Consider the following 20,000-nt stretch of genomic DNA (forward strand, 5'->3'; position numbering starts at 1 on the left):
ACACGCAGAGGGAAAAATAAGAGGAGAAACAGGTAGGAATGTGCAGGATGGGTGTAGGAAAGGACCATAGCTCTGCATTTCTTTGGCAGCAACAGCAGCAATGTAGCAATTTAGAATTTGTAGCCTCACACCCTACAGGGAGGTATGTGGGCATCATACAGTATGGATTAGATTGTGTGATGGGTACATGTCTCTGGGTGAAATGCAGAGCTATGTATGGGATGTGATTTTTTGGGGGGACAAATGCCCTTTTTTTAGGGTGAGAGTGGGATGTTAAGGAAGGATTATAGGTAAGTGTGCTGAGGGAGATTTGGTAGGAGAGGTTGCATTTGCAGACAGACAAGACAGCAGACAGGGGTGGTGTATGACACATGTGGGAGTTAACACCTTGACGGGGAGGGTGGTTGGGAATCGGAGGCTCATGAGCCCCACAGATGGTAGTAGTAGCACTGATGACCCCACCCGATGGCAGTCACCACTACTCCTTCACAGCCCCGAAAGTGGCTGTGCTGGGGACGGGACTGGAGGGGCCACCTGCCCCTTTAGCTGTGCCAGCCTGCCCTCCACCTGGCACAGGTGGTCATCCAGCTCCATCTGGAGGATACTGTGCACCATGCCACAGACCTCATCCCAGGTGGCAACATCCTCACCATGCCCACTTGCAGGGGGGGTGAGCCCCACCCCCTGCAGTGGTTCCACCCGAGGGTGGTGCAGGACCAGCAGATGAGGGAGGTATGGGTTGGGTCCCAGATGTGCTGGGACCCAGTGCTTCAGCCAAGTGGGGTGAGAGATCCGCTGGGATCTGCCTTCCCATATGTGCTATGGTGTGGAAACTAACAATGAATATTGGATAGTCATGCACAACATGTTACAACATTAGTCAAAATAGCATGCATGGATATTCCCATTTACCCAAAACAGTGCAATTATAACAGTGCCATAGCAAACAGAACCCATGCATATATGGAATGGCATTCAGGGTTGCAACAGCATGCCTGTTAGTGGTATGTCAGGCAGGCAATAACAATGATTATTAAACAAGGAATATTAGTATGCACACAGTTTAAACAATGATAAACCAAATGGAACAACTGTCCCAACAGTAGAGGTTTGTTTAGGAACATACCCATGTTGGTTTCAGTGTGATGGTTGGATCAGTTCAGTGGTGGGGGAAGAGAACAGATTCATTTGACAACTGCTATAAAGTATATTTGTCAGTACACTACTACTGACTACTCTACATTCTGACTACACTTACACTCTACTTGGGCCATGTGGCTGCTACAGCACACCAACAGCTGTAGATATCAACAGAGCAATTGTACCCTTATTTTAGTTATACACATCATACCTGTTTCTATACTGATTTCTTTACCTGTGGGCCCTGTGCAGATGAACTGTGCGCACATTACATTGCTGTTTCTACACATATTTCGGATTAAATCCAAGAACCACGGAAACAGTCCTCCAACTATCAAAACGGATCACTTTATTCAATGATGCAAAGTACAAATCCAAAGAAAACGTAAACGCTATTTTAAAACCAGTATGCGTTTTCGTCTACATAAACATGTAAGACTTCATCAGACAACCACATAATATCAAAATAACACATTATATACTCTCATATGGTTAAAATCAACCAATAAAAATTCATTGTTTCACATATTAGTTGCAGGCCCTGGATTGTGTGTTGTGCCTTTGACATACATCTACTGTGACATGCTCTGTGTACGGGTTTCTTGACAGCATGACACTTGAGGGGCTTGTCTGGGGCAGACTGCAGAGTGTGGATGTCTAGCTTGCATCTATTTGTTGGACTGGGGCTGATCAAAACAGCAATTGTACACCTTTCATAGTTACACACATCATGCTAGTATTTCTATTCAGATTTCTTTACCTGTATGCCCTGTGTGGAAAATGTATGTGTTGCAGTACATTACATTTTCTATTCAGACTGCAGTTTACAACTGTAGAACCAGACTGACATGTTAGTGGCAGTCCCTGGATTTGAACCGTGATGCGTATGCAAAATTGAACTACAGGCCTAGTCCTTATCAGACTTAGCTACTGGGGAGGTGTTGTGTGTTGTTTTTGACATTTCTATCTAGTACATATTTTTGTGCATAGTACTTTTATTATCACATGTAGCATTATTTGTTTCCCATTTTCAGTACAAACTATGCATACACAACAGGCATTGGTGTTACTGTTTGAGAAAGATGTGCACATTCGCTGGATTGCACATTTGACTGTTTTACAACTACATACTGCAATTTAGATTCCTGAGTACACAGTGTAGGTTTTAAGTCAGCACCTATTAGCCTTATGCGTGTTTCAGTACATTCACAGCTACATACAGCTGAAATTGAAATGTTAACACAGGACAATGCTGGCAAATAAACAAGTAAAACACATTCTGATGGAAATATGTACTGTTTTTTTTTTCAGTTATTTGACTTGCCCATTCTAAAGTATGCAGACAAGCAGTGCTAAATCAGTTCACCTCAGCTAATGCATTCTGCAGGACATACACATTTCTATTTTTCAGGTACAAGTGAGATGACATACACCAGTGTTTGGGATCACCTTTATTAGTTTTGACATACATATCTGTGTACAACTCAGAAATCCACAATTACTATTCCTGCATGATCTGCACAGGGGAATGCTTTTCATTTCTAAGTGTTATAGTAGCACTGACATGGCCCTTTCTTGGCAGGTTCACTCAGATACACTCATACATATTCTAATATTTCTCTCTCCTGCATATTGTACCTTGTTTGCTACTGACATCTGTATTACACAGCAGCTGGAAATACTCCATTGTAATGCTGGCAGCCTGACATAGGCATTTATTCCTGACTTTTACAGCACAATTATGTATACAAGCAGTACTACCATTACTATATTTTTGATTTCTTACTGCTAATATTAGGAGGTATTCCGTACTCACCATAATGTAAATGCAGCTAGGCCAGTCACTGGGCATGAGCCTCAACATTCTGGGACCTCTATGCAGCAGCTGTATGGGGAGACATGACACATTAATCACACCTGCACAGTCTCAAGTTGAACTTTTTCCATACTTAGTTAGAGATACATAAGACTGCATACTTACAGACACATACATCCTGTTCTTGGGCTTCTTGGATCCACTGGTCCAAGAGTGCACCCCTCCTCCACTTCAGGTCATTATGGTGGTGATGTACCTGCTCAGCTGTCCGGGGTATGCCAGTGGAACTGGTGAGATCATGTGCAAGCTGGTCACAGGCCTCTGCTTTGTACTGGGAGTCCTGGCACTGGCCCTGCAGCAGCCTGCTGTCATGTTTTTTTACTAGGAGTCCAACCATGACCCTGGACTCCTGGATGCCCCAATGTTGTGTTCGGAAGTGAACACCTTCACCGACACCAGACATTTTGGTCCTGCTGTGAGCAATCCCAAATGGTTATGGGTATATTCCCACCTGTGTGGTTTAAATAGGGCAGTTTTCCTACCCTTTTTCTTGATTGGCCGTTTTCAATATGCTGAACTATGCTTAGCTCCGCACAAATCCGCACAGCAATGCTTAAACCAGATAAGCACAGCTGAAAGCCAGTAAGCAATGCTTACACTAGCAAAGCATTGCTTAAATCTATTTTTTTACATTAAATTTATAAAGTATTTTTTACATTTATATTTTACATATTCCCACCCCTTCTGCACTATACATGAGCCATATTATTGACATCTATCATTCAAATTCCTTAAAAGTTTATTAAATAAATTGGCAGATTCAAACCGAGCATGTTCTACATGGTACACCATGGCAGTACTACTATGCTACAGCAGCTTGATGACATCTTCTATCACAGTAGCACCTTGTCTATCATTTTCAGGATTTCACCTAGACTAAGCATAGTGGAGCGCTGTGCAAACAAGCTGCGCACCGCTTAAATTTCAGATTTATTTAATGAAAAAGGTACATTTTTTGCATTTTTATTGCTTTCCTCTTGCCCTACTGCTTCCATGCATGTAGGGCAAGAGTGCATACATTTGGGGGTGTGCACTTGAAGGTTGCTGCCTTCTAGATGTGTTTTTTTTTTATTTCAGTGTCCACGGACACTGAAATATTAGCTACTTACATTTCAGTGTCTGCAGACACTGGTTTAGTATATAATATTAGAGCCAGGCTCTAATATTATATACATTGACACCTGTCTGTGTCACAAAGTGCCGTACAGCACTTTCTGAGTGAAGGGGGCATGTTACATGTGCTCATTCATGCTTCCTGTCTGTTTAGATTAAACAGCAGCACACCTTCATGCATATGCAAGGCACACTGCTCTTCTAAATGGACATGAACCACTCAATGTAAGAATAGTCTTATTCTTCCATGGAGTTTTTTGAATCCTGGGGATAGTCTTATGTGATTTATATTGTTTCACCATTGTTAGTACAACTATGCTCCAGGGGTAAGCTGTATGTGAACTATTGTCTGAATCAAATAAAGTGCATGTTTCAGCAGTGTATTAAGTAAAGGACTTGGTATTCCATATATAACTGAAATGTAAGCAAAGAGAAATATGTATTCTTTTCAGCTGTGAATAGATGCTATGAGCTACTCTGTTTAAAGCAAAGCCTATATTCTGCCTACATTTTTGTTTGAATGACCTTGAGTGCTTAAAAGTTAATTCCACTTGTATAACTGTTACATGTGATGATTCATCATTAGTCTGTTATTTTGCATATAGCATTTTACCATTGGAGTTTTATGTATTCCAGTTATGATTATGTCATGTATCCAAAGGTTTGACAAAACAACCTATCTGCTCTTAGACACAGACTTTATAACTACACAAGGCATACACTCTTTTAACATGTAATTCAAAGCTAGGTCATATGTTTTATAGAATTTATTCTGTCATACTAATTAGTCTGCATTTTAGGTATCAGAAAAAAATACTCCATTTTACAATGCTCATTCAGAATTTTACCAGAAATGTTGACATTTCTTACTTTTTGTATTAATTTGTCTGATAAAAGGAAATCTGTATGTCCTTACATCATACCAAAATAGTAAAAAACCGTTTCCAGAATGATCTATCAGAAATTATGAATAATTACAAGCTTCTAGTAACTGAAGCTTTAGTGTTCAGTTATTAGATAATGGACAGATAAGAAATTAAAAAATGTGCACTCAAAACCTTATAAAAATTGTTTGTTTTGGAAATCCAGTAGTGTCCTTCACAGGATCAGATGGAATTTATGTCTGTCTGGTATGTGACCCTACCATTTAAAAAGAAAAATAAATGTATGTTTTTCTGCATTAATAACTAACTGTTTTGGGAATTTGTTTCTTTCAACAGGTGTTGGTGGGAGAATACTGATCTAAGTAAAGAAAAATCCCTTACAAGGCTTATATATGTATAATTTGGAAAATGTATGGTTATGCTGTAGCCAAGGTCCAGTGACTCCAATATTTGTGGAGAAATATTGTGGAATACTGAAACAGGAATGTTTGTGAAAATCACCAAGAGACGAGGAAGAAAATTCTCTGAGGGTCTGATGTTTCTGACAGACATAAATTTGAATCAGAGGTTAGTGCTCTGTAGCATGATGATGAGGAGAAGGAAGAGGAGGACAAGGAAAAAAGAATTTAGGAAGTACGGGTGAAGAGAGATAGTAATGGAACTACAAGGTGACTGTTCACAATACTGGACTGGACGACAATATACTGGAAAGAAGGGACCTACTGCATTTTCAGTAGAGTGATCCAGAAATCCTGGACAGACAATGCCTCTTTTATTACCCTTAACTTTGAAGGTAACATACTAATATGCTATAAATCACTCTCACAAAGAATTTGTGTACACCGTTAAGTTTGAACAATATAGGATGTTGGAAAAGATAATTATTAAACTAAATTATAAATGAGAAGCTATAGACACACTTTGAATTTGTAAATGTGGATTTGAATAAGAGACAATAGCTTGTTATTAGATAAGAAATGATGCAGTTCTGACAGAATCTGTTAAAAAGGAACTGATGCACCTTGAGACTGTGGCATAGAAGGATAAAACCCTTACTATGCTCTGGATAATCAGAGTTCAGTTCATTGCTCAGGCAGTGAAAGAACCAGGAATGGCAGGGTGAGAGTGAGTCAGTGACTTGCGTGTCTCATCCATCCTAGAGGGAGATGGTGGTCCCAGTGAGGTGATTTATCCTATGCAAGAACAGGCTTGCATGATCCAAAAGTTAGCTGACGTGGGGAGGTGGGTTTGGCAATCCCAGGCTGATGACAGTAACGCTCAGGGGGCAAGTGCGTGTGTGTGTGTGTGTGTGTGTGTGTGTGTGTGTGTGTGTGTGTGTGTGTGTGTGTGTGTGTGTGTGTGTGTATGTGTGTGAGCATGCATACACTGGGAGAGAGGGAAGAATGCTCCAGTGGTGACACTGGTGCTCACTTTTGTCACCAGAGTCAGGGTTAGAGTTAAACTAGGAAACTCCTCTCATGGCCACCAGTGACACAGCTGCATCATGGGTTGTTTTCAATCAGTGATGGTATAGTTGATAGGCAGGGGGACCACAAAAAGTCAAATAAAAAAGGGGCTAATGAAATTCTGCATGAATATATTGGACATAAGACAAGCTTTAGATCTTGTGAGCATTTAAACAGGGTGGTATAGAATTGTTTGATAAAATTTAAAGAAAATAATGCAGAAATACAGCATATACCAGATGTAATGCAAACCATGTAAATTGTATAGTTTTTTATGTGTGATAATGTATAGTTCGTTAACTGGGTTGTTAATTCTGTAAAGAGCTGAGGCATTTACTAAGAAACTGTCCTAGAAATATACAAGAGGTGGGCCTATCTACTCGAGTAGACCAAATTTTCACTAAATCGAAACTACACATTACCGAAATTTTATAACTGGGAAATGAGACACTTGGTCAAGAATAAAACTGAACACACACCGCACTATGTCAAACCCACCCCCAATGTGTGGGGCTGCACCACCCACACTCCCCCAGCTAAATATAACAACTCCGGGATTGCAATACAGTGGGGAAACGGGCAAATTTCACCATGCTGGCCAAGTGTCTCATTTCCCAGTTAAAAATTTTGGTAGTGTGTAGTTTCCATTTAGTGACAGTTCGATGTTGTCGCCTTGGTAAAATAAAATTCGGGTAAGTGAAAATTCGGTCTACTCAAGTAGACCCATGAGAGGTATAAGAGGAAGGGGGTGCATTAAACAAATGTGAACAATTTTGTTATGTGTAAAAATGAGGTTATTTTGGATAGACTTTGACCAGTAGAGAAGGTATATATATCAGGCCCCTGTATCCTTAGGTACTCTGATAAATTAAAAGCCCTGTTCCTCTACTCATTGTTTTATTTATATATATATATATATATATATATATATATATATATATATATATATATATATATATATACTCATTCAGCATGATTTCTGCTTAATATTCCATGCTATGAATTACTCAGCACTCTTTGAACTCTTTCCTTAAACAGAACCAGTGGCAAAGCAAATACTTACTCTAGGGATCTAAACCTATAGTACCACATCTACAACATCAAATTATTAGGTAGGTACAAACCCAATGTACTACTCATTTGTGGAATAGGCTGCTGTTACATATAAAGTAGAGTACTTCCTTAACAACCTTTTAAAGCAGCCTGGATGCTAGATGGGTGACCACAAATTTTCACCTGGGATATACGTGGAAAATCTTCAAAATGGGGAAAATTGTTAGTCTTTCATCAGGACTGGGTGATGCAGTTAAGGTTCTCAGTCATTTCATTGCCTGTAAAAACCTTTGAACCTAATGAATGAACGGTTTACAAAATGTATTAAGGATAGTAGGCTACAATGGGGAGTAATTAAGTTTATATGGACAAGGGTAGATAGCAAGTTGTTAATTGGAAGTTTTGTAACTCTGTTGAATTGAGAGTATAAGCTGTTTGGGAACATTTTACAGCTGTGGCTTTTTAAGGTAATGCATACAGTTCCTAAACTGTATAGCTGGACCAGGTAATTGGAGAGAAGATAATATCATAATACACTCTCAATAGTTGTGAAACAGACAACAGATGAATTAGGGAAGGAGGGAGAAGAAAGATTTATTAGTTGTGAACTAAGGTATGTGATTGCACAGATCATGGAAAGCTGGTTACACATAAGGTGTTTGGGTTAGAGATGAAGTTGGTTCTTCCATGAGAAGTTTATATAATGCAACAAGGATTAAACCTATGCTGGATGGATATGTACTGGTCATGATTATGATGAGAAAGGGCTTAGACAAGGGTGCCCATTAATCCTGATTCTGTTTATTTTAAATTGTTAGATTTCGGTACATGTAAAGGAGAAGGCTAAGATAAGAGAAGAGTCAAGATGTCCACTGATGTTGAATTATGACATCACTTTTGTCCTTAAAGAGGAGAGATGTGTTTGCATATAGTAATACTAGTACAGGAGAAATATTTACATATGACTTTAAATAAAACTAAAAGTAAAGGAGTGAGCGGTGGAAGAAAAACAGCAGGATTAGATATTCCATATGATGAATGTATTGAGGGAATATTTTGGGAGAAAAACAGATTACTACAAAAGAATAGCAACACAATGAAAATGATTAAGAGTATAATTCAGTAGTAAAAACATTTCACTAGTCATGAGGGGGGCGGGGGTAGCCACTATGGGAGGAATCATATGTGGAATTACTGGGTTATCTTTTTGAGTAATATGGAAAAACTTGTTAATCCCTATAAAAAGAGGATGCTGTGAGCACTAGGTGACCTAGGCAATTAGCTAGGGCCTGCTGGCTTGGGGGGGGGGGGTGCTGGGGGCTGCCACTATATTTAAATTTTAATGAAACAATAAAAAAAAACAATTTTTGCATGCATCTTTACATTTTTTCTTTAAAGACACACTCTCTGTGCATGCATATTTCTTTAGTACAACACAAGCACATAAGATTTAAAGCATGTTGGAACTTCTCTTCCATTAGACGAATTTGATCGAAAGTTTGTTTGTTTGTTTAATTTAACTGTTGAGGCTGCCCACTAAAGTGAGCTAGCCTGTGTAACTGATTTATCACTGTTTCTGCATTTTCTGTGTGTTTCTATCAAAAAAAACCCCCAAAAAATAATCCTTGTTTTCCCACCTCTCCTCGACTAGTTTAGACCAGTTTATAGGCATTGCTGTATTCTGGGCTGTATTGTAGTTCCTGTGTTGTCCATTACCTTACTTGGATAGAAGGAAGTTTCTTTGCTCACCAGTGTGTGTGGGGAGCCTTGAGCAGCTTACCTGTCCCTTTAGGAAGTGACCTCAGCACAAGAGCTGTAGTAATTGGTTGTTTTGGACCATTTCTAGCTCTTTTGTAGTTCCCTGTTTAAAATCCGCCTCTGGGCCTTTTCTTCTGGCTATACTGCTCAGACAATCTCCTTGTGGTCCTGCAGAGTTGTCCTAGCTACAGAGAACTCAGAAAAGCGACTACTTTCTGGATTTAAGTATCTTTGCTGTTTTTTTACTTGGAATAGCTTCTGTAGCTTAACCTGAACAAGCTTAAACTGTTTTTTAGCTGTTTGCTGCATTATTTTAAAATCTGCACTTAAAGTTACTTTTTAGTCGAATTTGATCGAAAGTTTGTTTGTTTGTTTGTTTAATTTAACTGTTGAGGCTGCCCACTAAAGTGTGCTAGCCTGTGTAACTGATTTATCACTGTTTCTGCATTTTCTGTGTGTTTCTATCAAAAAAAAAAAACAAAAAATAATCCTTGTTTTCCCGCCTCTCCTCGACTAGTTTAGACCAGTTTACAGGCATTGCTGTATTCTGGGCTGTGGTGTAGTTCCTGTGTTGTCCATTACCTTACTTGGATAGAAGGAAGTTTCTTTGCTCACCAGTGGGAGTGGGGAGCCTTGAGCAGCCTACCTGTCCCTGTAGGAAGTGACCTCAGCACAAGAGCTGTAGTAATTGGTTGTTTTGGACCATTTCTAGCTCTTTTGTAGTTCCCTGTTTAAAATCCGCGTTTGCACGGCTTTGCGCGGTTGTGCGCATAGCGCAGCGCCGGTTAAAGAAGGTTAAACTTCTTCTGGCTCTGCCAAGTCTGCTCTTCAAATTTTCCCTTAAGGAAGCTCTACTCTTAGTATAATCAGACTACTCGCTATACTATAAGCCTAGCACTTGTTCTCAAAACTTCTCTACTAAGTAAGCATTCTCGTACTAAGTAAAGCACTACATCCACCTACCACCTCTGTGAATATCCACTTCCCTTAAAGGCACAGCACTCCCTTGTACTGTTCTAGCATGTCGAGTGGCAGATTACTGGCGTCCTCTCCAGTTCAGCTGGTTAATCTGGGTATCTTGAGACAATGCTACAATTGTCTCATGTACACAGACATCCCTCTCCTCCTCCCAACAAACACAAATACATGTGAGAGATGCAACTATATAGCCAAACTGGAGGCTGAACTCTCTCAACTCAGGGCTGGCATGACCAGACAGGAGGAGATGGTAACCACACACACAACAAACCCAGTCCCACATAGACCTACCACAACTGCAAACCAAACACATAATAACACAAAGACATACTCGGAGGCTCTAATAAAAAACTTACCAAAACAACAGAGGCTCCCAAAGCAGACATCCAAAAATCCACCACCTCAAAACAAAACACATGCAACACATACTTCAATAAATCAGTGTGTCAACCAATCACAGCCCTTAAGGCCAAACACCATGCCTGATACACTAGTAATAGGTGACTCTATAGTCAGACACAATGATGTCCCGCTTACCAGGCTGAACAAGGAGAGGGTGACTGTGAGCTGCCTATCGGGAGCTAGGATCTGCCACATAACACACGCACTCATGTCACTCCAAAGCAAGTACAAATATGACTCCATCATTGTCCATGCTGGCGTGAATGACCTGAGACGTACCTCCCTGGACTACATAAAAAGAGACAAAGAGGAGCTCTCCGATTATGTAAACCAGGCTGGTATGACCCTGACCCTGAGCAGCATCTTGCCCTCACCAAGAATGATGCCACAATACAAAGACAAGATGATCAGCTTTAACAATTGGCTTAAGTACTGGTGTCATTCTAAGGGGATCCAATGTCTGTCTGCCTGGGATGACATGTTAGACAAGCCACGCTGCTTTGCAAGGGATGGCTTACACCTGTCACCACTGGGCTTCCGGATATTGGCTAAGGCTCTTGCCACCCACATAGTGCCTTTTTAGGCAAGGCTCAAAAGACAAACCCACCTCCTTAGAAAACAAAAATGGAAAAAAACTAAGGGTAATGCTGCTCAATGCCAGAAGTCTAAATCTCAAGATGCAGGCACTCGATGCACTCCTCAGCATGGAGAACATCGACGTCTGTGCAGTAACTGAAACCTGGTTCAAGGCTCCTGAGAGCACCCTAGCACTACCAGGCTATACCTCGTATCATGCTTTTCGGCCCCAAAACCCTGGCCGAACCACAAAGGGAGGGGGAGTGTCCATATTCATCAAGGACACCCACACCTCCAGGTTAGTAGCAACACATGAAGCATCGGAGACCATACAGGTGCAACTAACCATAGGCAAAACTGCTATACAACTGGTAGCATGTTACAGACCACCCTCCCAATCTCAGGAACCACACTCAGCCTTCCTAAAGACATTGGAGGATACGAATGTATCACAAAATACCATCATACTGGGAGACTTCAACTACCCAAACATAGATTGAGTACATTATTCTAGCCCTAACACCCTAGCCCAAAGGTTCCTGGAATTCATAAATTCAAATGCACTGGAACAACTAGTCACCTCTCCCACTAGTGGAGATAATATACTAGACCTGATCATCACAAACATGGGGACAAAATGCTCCACACCGGAGGTATACCCCTCACTAGTGAGATCTGACCACAAACTAATCACCCTGGATATACATATCCCACCTCCACCCCAAGCACAAAAGACCACAGTGAAAAACTTCTCAAAAGCAGACTTCACTCTTCTTAAGACTGAGATGGTATCCTTTAAGCCCACTGGGCCAGTGGATACCACATCCCACAATGCCGAATCCTTCACAAATGCTTTCTATGGACATCTCCAAGAATGCATGGATCGTGCAATCCCAAATAAATCCAAGTCCCTCTCCACCAAAGGCAAGCGTCCTGTCTGGTGGACCTCAGCCATTAACAAATTGTATAACAAAAGAAGGAAGCTACTGCACGTCAGAGCAAAATCCCATAAAGGGAAGACATCTCTGATCAACATTAGCAGAAAACTACGTTCTCTCATAAAAACATCCAAGGCCAACTTTGAGAGAAAAATCGCTAAGGACACTAAAGATAACCACAAAGCCTTCTTCAGCTATGTTAGAAACCTGGGCGGAAACCCTCAGATATGCTCAGAGTTAGTTCACAACAACAAAAATACACTGAACCCACAGATATTGCCAACATTCTGGCTGACAGGTTCAGTGCAAATTTCTCCCCTCCCTCACCCCCAAAAGAAGAAATACTTATCCCAGCTGAATGTAATCTCCCTGTCATCTCAGATGTCTAAGTGAGAACCGCCCTCAACAAAGCTTAAAACACAGCATCAATGGGACCTGACGGTATCCCGGGTTGCATGCTACGTGAACTCCAAGAGGAGCTAAACCCGCACATAAAAATGCTATTTAACCTTAGCCTTACTACAGGATATGTACCTGAACACTGGCATACAGCAACAGTGGTCCCACTCCACAAAGGGGGTACCTCTACAGACCCTGGGAACTACCACCCCATAAGCTTAACCAGCCTGGTCTGCAAAGCTATGGAAAGAATCATTATGGAACTCATAAACAGAGACATAGGGGACCTACAGACACTTGACCCCACCCAGTTTGGCTTTGTAAAGGGCAGATCCTGCCTTTTGAACCTGGTTGACTTTTTTGAAACAGTCACTAGAGCCATTGATGAGGGCAAAGCAGTCCATACAGCCTACCTGGACTTGGCTAAGGCCTTCGACACAATACCCCACCCAGGCATCACAGATAAGCTCAACAGCTTAAACGTAAACCCTTATGTCACTAGATGGGTTGCAAACTGGCTAAAGGACAGAACCCATAAAGTTAAAATCACTGGAGCAATGTCAGACTCAAAGCCAGTCACAAGTGGTGTCCCACAGGGATCTGTCCTGGGACCCCTCTTGTTCGGCATTTATTTCTCAGATGTTAAAGCAAACATGGGAGGGCTGTGGCTGACAAAGTTCACAGATGACTGCAAACTAGGCACCATAGTCGATACATCAGCGGACACATACATCCTACAAAAAGGCCTCACAGAAACGGACAACTGGTGCCGGAGTCACGGCCTTAAACTAAATGCGAAAAAATGTATAGTCATCCCCTTTGGGAAAAACAAAGTACCCACAAATTATCACATAGACAGCAACCCACTGAGTACGGAAAAAGTAATCAGAGACCTAGGGACCCAAGTCAACAGCGACCTCTCATTTGACACCCACGTTGCCAAAGTGGTTAGAAAAACATTCTACCTTGCACACCTCATCGTGAAGGGATTCACATCCAGATCCAAGGATGTCATTGTACCCCTATACTCCTCCCTCATCACACCCATGATTGAGTACAATGCCCCATTTGGTATGTACCTCATCCGGCATTTGCAACAGCTGGAGAGACCACAAAAGTACCTCACCAAGAGGATCAAGGGTCTCCAACATATGTCTTATTCTGCCAGACTAAAGAAACTTCAGCTCTATTCAGTAGCATACCGCCTGCTCAGAGGTGATCTCTGCCTGACGTACAAGGCCATGTCCAATCAGGATCTGATGGACATGCTCCATCTCAAAAAATCCAAATCCATCAGGACCACAAGAGCTAAAGACTTAAACCTCGGCACAAGTATGAATAGGACATGCTGGAGGGATAGATTCATAACCCAGAGGCTTCCCATGCTTTGGAACAAGATCCCAGTTCATATTAGGCAGAGCCCCTCACTGACTCTCTTCAAGAAAAATCTTGATGAGTGGATGGGAGATCGTAAATTTACCCCAGGGGTCACATCTGTGTCACTGCTAGACAGGGGCACAGTAAACTAATTCTATTATATAAGGGGACCTTCATTGTGTCACTACTAGACAGAGGCACAGTATTCTAAATTTATTCTGTACATTTTTGTACCATTTCATGGGGTGGCAAAAGTCACATCACTATGGCTAGGCTTACAAATGCCCCAGGGCAGATAGCCTAGTACTAAACTATGAAACTATGAAACTATTACATTTCTCAGAATGCTTGCTTCCATCTCTTTGAAGCACAGATTGGACCAGAGAGCTTGGAACTGCTGCTGCTTTCCCTTTTAACATCCATAGACTCAGAGACAAGCATTCCAGGTAAGGTGTGTATGTATATAATATGTCCTAGTTAGCTAATTGGCTTGTTCAGGCTCAAACGCTGTACCTTATCTACAGGAGACGAGAGCCAAAATTCTCTACACCAACTGCCAGACTGCTCACTGAGTCATCAGATTTGATTGAAATGTGCTGAAATGGTTAATTTTGTCTTTTATTGGTTCATAGATTTTGTTTCACTGCTTAAAGGAAAAAATCTTCAAAACTACAGGGGAGCATTTTCAAGGAATGTAAGTTTCAGTGCATTTCTAAGGAATGTGAGTTTCAAGGAAAGAGAAGTTTAGTTTCAAAACTTCGAACTACTGAATGGAGATTGGCATACAGTGCAGACCGGAAGATTTCCCTTGTCCTCGCTGTAGTGCAATCTCGGAGTTGGTATATTTAAATTGCGGGGGGTGTTTTAGTGTGGTGGGTGGTGTTTTGGGGGTCACAGTTTCGAGATTCCAAGATCTCGAGATTCTGAACTCGATATTCTGAAACTCGAGATTTTGAGATTTCGAAATTTCGTAGTGAACCCATATATGTATGTATGTATATATATATATATATATATATATATATATATATATATATATATATATATATATATATATATATATATATATAGATTCACTTCACTTGACCGAAAACTCATTTGACCGAATTTTACTTCACCATGGCCAAATCGCCGAAAGCTCAAATAACCGAAAACTCATTTGACCAAATTTCATTTCACCAAGACCAAATCGCCGAAAGCTCAAATAACCGAAAACTCATTTGACCAAATTTCATTTCAGCGAAAATAGTAGTGGCAGTGTATATGCTCTTTCCCCACTGTAGTGGGATCCTGGAATTAGTATATATAGTTAGGGGGGTGTGGGGGGCTATTGGGGCATGTGGGGGGCACAGCCCCCCACATTGGGGCATGTGGGTGGCATAGCCCCCCACCTAGCTTGGTTTTATATTGTCCTGTTATGAGAAAAGGGTAAGTAAGTAGTTTTTAACCAACTTATAATATGTGTGTGTGTGTGTGTGTGTGTGTGTGTGTGTGTGTGTGTGTGTGTGTGTGTGTGTGTGTGTGTGTGCGTGTGTGTGTGTGTGTTTTTTATATGGATCCCTATTAGATTATCGAAGTTTTAAAACTTTGAAAATCATATGGTAGGGACCATATGATTGAAGTTTTGAAACTTCAAATGTTTTGAATGGAGATAGCAGTAGAGCGCAGAATGGGAAATATATGCTTTTCCACAATGTTGTGCAATGTCGGAGTTGATATATTTAATTAGCAGGGGGTGTAGTGGGTGCAAGGGGGCTTTCCCCCTGCAAACATGTTAAAAATAGAAATTTTTTTTTTTGTTAATGTTTGAATTTCCGAAACTTCGATCATATGCCCCGGCATTCCTGTGCAGTACGGCAGCGCACCATGCATATTAATGAAGGCATGCTGCCGTGCTGTAAAACAGACACAGTTCTGTGTACGAGTGCAGGGAGTGTGTCTGACAGCAGTGCTTTCACAATACACATGCCCCCTGCACATCCAGAATTGCCATACGGCAATGTAAATAGAGTGAGAATGCTTGTAACACCCCCAACCCGTCAGGGTAAGAAATCTGGACAAACCCATAAGGGACAATCATCCCTACAAAGCCAGAAAGCTGATAGAATAACAGGTTTAGCATTAGCATGAATATTCGGCAGGGTATGAAACATACAACATGCACCTCTCAACCCATCAGAGTAAGGAATCTGGACAAAGCCATAAGGGACAATCGTCCCTACAAAGCCAGAAAGTTGATATAATAACAGGTTTAGCATTAGCATGAATTTTCGGCAGGGTAGGAAGTACACAACGCACACCTCCCAATCTGTCAGAGTAAGAAATCTGGACAAAGCCATAAGGGACAATTGTCCCATACAAACCCAGAAAGTTGATAGAATAACAGGTTTAGCATTGGCATGGATATTCTGAAGGGTACGTAGTAAAAAACACAACAAATAAATTTTTTTTTCACATATACAATAAAGTTTAAGCATAGCTGCATGGGTTTGCCCATAGCTTAGCTATGCTTAGCCCAGCTGAAATGGCACAATAAGTTAAACAGCAATAAACATCCACTACAAACAAAAGTGCAATATTGTAGTGGTTAGAATGTATGCCTTACATGTAGTCATTCATGGTTCGAGCCGTGCCAAAGCCATTTGTATGTGTAAACATTACAACTGTAATTTATTTGTATATTTATGAAGAAAGTAACTTATATTTCTCAACCATAGTAGTGTATTAGGCCCAGATGTGAGGTGTCAGTGTAATAAAGTAGTGAAACCCCCATATAAACACAAGTGCTCCATACAGGATAGCCACAGAAGAATAAATGTAACGACAGCACATTGGGGAATGTCAGAGAAGGTAAATAGATCTATATTATGTAATGAATGATGAATCAATCCCATACAGGTGGAATTCCAATAAAATAAAACATAAGCAATGCTAAGCATTGCACAGCTATGCTGACCGGATGTAAGCATTGTGTACATATGAATACTAAGCAATGAGTAGCCCAGCTAAGTGGATTTGCACATTGGTAAGCAATGCTGAACCTGCTCCTTTAAGCACTGCCAACCATAGCTAAGCAGGTTTGCCCGTAGCTTAGCTTAACTCAGCATTTTCAAAACCATCCAGTCACAACAAAGGGCAGTAAATTGGCCATATTTAAACCCCACAGGTGGGAATACAGCTCATAACAGGTTGTAGCTCTCCACTGTAGGCAGTATGGGAGGTGTTGGAGAGGGCATGCACTTTCGGGCGCAGCACTGGGGCATACAAGAGTCCAAGGTCATGGTAGTACTCCTGGTAAAAAACCATGGTGTGAGACTGCTGCAGGATCAGTACCAGGGCTCTCAATATAAAACAGAAGCCTGGGAAGGTCTCACCCATGATCTCACTAGTGCCACTGGTATCCCACAGACTGGTGAGCAGGTCCGGCACCATTATGCCGACTTGAAATGGAGGAAGAGGGAGCTCTTGTAACAGTGGGACCAAGAAGCAAGAGGAAAGGGGAGATGTCCCAGCAGTGTGTAAGTAGTCATAGCAATAACTGTTTAACAAAGTCCAGCCTGTGTATGTGATGGACAGGTATGCTTAAATGCTTCTCTATTTTCATTATAGCTCCAGCTGAGTGGGCTGTGAACCAGGAAGCCCATGCCAATAGGTTACAAAGGCTGCATCGCGAGGCTGGTGAGTAACAATCTTGCTTGTAGTAGTCATGCCAAATAAATATAAATGAGTAAAATGTCACCTGGCAGTATAACAAATGTGTATGGTATGTACTGAATAAACCAGACAATATGACAGTAATAGTCCCATATAGGTCATATTTAAATAAATGTGTAACTGCCTGGCAATAAAGTTCTAAATCCTGGACTGGTTGTGTTTACTCTGGTATTGTATGGCATGAAATGTTGCATTCACCAAGATCTGATATCTGAATAGTAATGTTGTGTTAACCACTGTTTCCAACATTGTGCTAAATAAAAATATGTCTAGAATGTCTGCATAAGAATGTTGTAATTACAAGGTCAGATTGTACAACCAAGAGAGACTTAGAAAATATTGAAAGAAAAAACAGCAATTTCTCAATAGCTCCCTCTGATGATATACAAATTGTTGTATTTTAGGAAACACAGCCATGGTTTGAATCCCAGGGGTGGTAGTAAGCTGTACGCATAATTTCAACTAGGATTTTGTGATTATGTGTAGAAACAGTCAGGTAGTGTTAACAAACATTCCACCCACAGGTCTTCTAGGTAACAGAACTGTAACTGCCTGGCAATAAAGGTCTCAATCCTGGACTGGTTGTGTTTACTCTAGTATTGTATGGCTTGACATGTTGCATTCACCAAGATCTGATATCTGAATAGTAATGTTGTGTTAACCACTGTTTTCCACACTGTGATACACAAAAAATATGTATAAGAATGTTGTAATTACAAAGTCAGATTGTACATTCAAGAGAGACTTAGACAGAAAACACTGAAGAAAAAAAAAACAGCAGTTTCTTAATAGCTCATGCTGATGAAACAAAAATTGTTGTATTTTTAGCAGACACAGCCATGGTTCAAATCCCGGGAGTGATAGTAAGCTGTACGCATAATTTTAACTAGTATTGTGGGAATATGTGTTGAAACAGTCAGGTAGTGTTAACAAACATTCCCCCCACAAGTCTTCCAGGTAAGAGAAGTAGAAAGTAGCTATAAGATGGTTGAATTATACACTGTGTACAAACATATCAGTGGCCAAACCTAGCACATAGGGTATTGTAACAATACCTGTAGATTAATGATTAGAGCAATGATCATTAAATTTGTGAGTACTGCAAGGATATACAAGTTGTTAATTGACATCTCTCTACCCCCACCATATCTGCAACAATAATCTAAACACACAAATCAATGGGTATATTTTACACCAAACCTACTGTTGGGACATATGTTCTATTGTTCAACAAATATTGAAATGTGTTTCTATTAATGTTCCATGTTGAAATACTATCACTGGTGGCCTGTTGCTACCAATGTAACCTGCATGTTGTTGTAATGGCCACTGCGGTTCTATATATGCATGTGTTCTGTTTGCTATGCAACTGTTCCAAATCTGTTGTTTTTGGGTTAATGGGAATATCTATGCATGCTGTTATAACTAATTCTGTATTGTGTTGACTATTACTAACCCACATATGTTCTAAAACTGCAACAGCATAGAACGTTTGGGAAGGCTGGTCCCAGCGGACCCACATCTCCCACCTCATCTGGCCATGGCACCGGGCCTCAACATGTCTGGGACCCACCCCAGGACCTCTCGTCTGCTGGTCCTGCACCACCTTTGGGTGGAACCACCTCAGTGGATGGTGCTTGTCCACCCCGGAGCAAGCGTGGAGAGGATACCATCACACGAAGCCAGGTCCAGGGATTGGTGCATAGTGAGCTCTGAAAGGAGTTTGGAGATCTGCTACACCAGCTTGAGGGCCGCATGGTGCAATTAGATGGTCAGCCTGCCCCTCCTGCTCAGTCCCCAGTACAGCCACCTTCGGGGCCGTGAAGGTGCAGTGGTGACTGCCCGTGGGTGGGGACCTCAGTCCCACTGTTTCCATTTGCGGGCTCTTGGTCTTCCGATTTCCAAACACCCCTCTCCTTCCAAGGTGTTTACCCCCCACCATGTGTCATATACCACCTCTGTATGCTGTCTTGTCTGTTTTCCTACCCAACCTACCTCCCCAAATATACCTACTATCCTTCCCCAACATCCCACTCTCACGTGAAAAAAACAAAAGGGAAATCTGTTCCCAAAAATAAATTTCACCCCATACATAGCTGTCCATTTCACACATGTGTCCACTGGACACATGTAATCTGGTCTAATTGGCTTCACAACACATTATTGTTGTCCTCACCCCTCTCTCAGGGTTTTGACTAACCAAATAAACCTCCAAATTCAGTATATATGCACAGCTGCTGCTGCAGAAGAAATGGACAGCTATGGACCTTCCCTACACCCATCCTGCACATCTCTAGCGCTACTTTCCCTATGGTCTTTCCCTCTG

This window comes from Protopterus annectens, chromosome 2.part1 (genome assembly GCF_019279795.1).
Source record: "Protopterus annectens isolate FY-2018-M chromosome 2.part1, PAN1.0, whole genome shotgun sequence".
Lineage (NCBI taxonomy): Eukaryota > Metazoa > Chordata > Ceratodontiformes > Protopteridae > Protopterus > Protopterus annectens.